This window comes from Arachis stenosperma, chromosome 3 (assembly GCF_014773155.1).
Source record: "Arachis stenosperma cultivar V10309 chromosome 3, arast.V10309.gnm1.PFL2, whole genome shotgun sequence".
NCBI lineage: Eukaryota > Viridiplantae > Streptophyta > Magnoliopsida > Fabales > Fabaceae > Arachis > Arachis stenosperma.
In genome coordinates this window covers 97,332,311-97,332,892 of record NC_080379.1, presented here as the reverse complement: position 1 = coordinate 97,332,892, position 582 = coordinate 97,332,311, and the positions used below count along the sequence as shown (strand labels likewise).

The following is a 582-nucleotide window of genomic DNA, read 5'->3' as shown; positions in this document are numbered from 1 at the left end:
CCTCAATTAGTTTCTCTAATGCAACAGAATTGCAAGTTTCATGGACTTCCATTGGAAGATCCTCATCAGTTTTTGGCTGAGTTCTTGCAAATCTGTGACACTGTCAAGACTAATGGGGTTGACCCTGAGGTCTACAGACTTATGCTATTCCCTTTTGCTGTAAGAGATAGAGCTAGGACATGGTTGGACTCACAACCTAAAGAAATCCTAGACTCATGGGAAAAGCTAGTCAATGCCTTCTTGGCAAAGTTCTTTCCACCTCAAAAATTGAGTAAGCTTAGAGTGGAAGTCCAAACCTTCAGACAGAAGGATGGAGAATCCCTCTATGAAGCTTGGGAAAGATACAAACAATTAATCAGAAAGTGTCCCTCAGACATGCTTTCTGAATGGAGCATCATAGGTATTTTCTATGATGGTCTGTATGAACTATCCAAGATGTCTTTGGATAGCTCTGCTGGAGGATCTCTTCATCTGAAGAAGACGCCTACAGAAGCTCAAGAGCTAATTGAAATGGTTGCAAATAACCAATTCATGTACACTTCTGAAAGGAATCCTGTGAACAATGGGACAAGTCAGAAGAAA

At 40.9% G+C, this 582-nt stretch overlaps 1 non-coding gene across 1 annotated transcript; it reads right to left on the bottom strand.

Moving 5' to 3' along the window:
- Positions 1-273: 273 nt before the first annotated feature.
- On the bottom strand, positions 274-381 carry LOC130972214 (small nucleolar RNA R71). The gene has a single exon (XR_009083407.1). It is a non-coding gene; the product is annotated as a small nucleolar RNA R71 (small nucleolar RNA).
- Between the last annotated feature and the right edge of the window lie 201 nt (positions 382-582).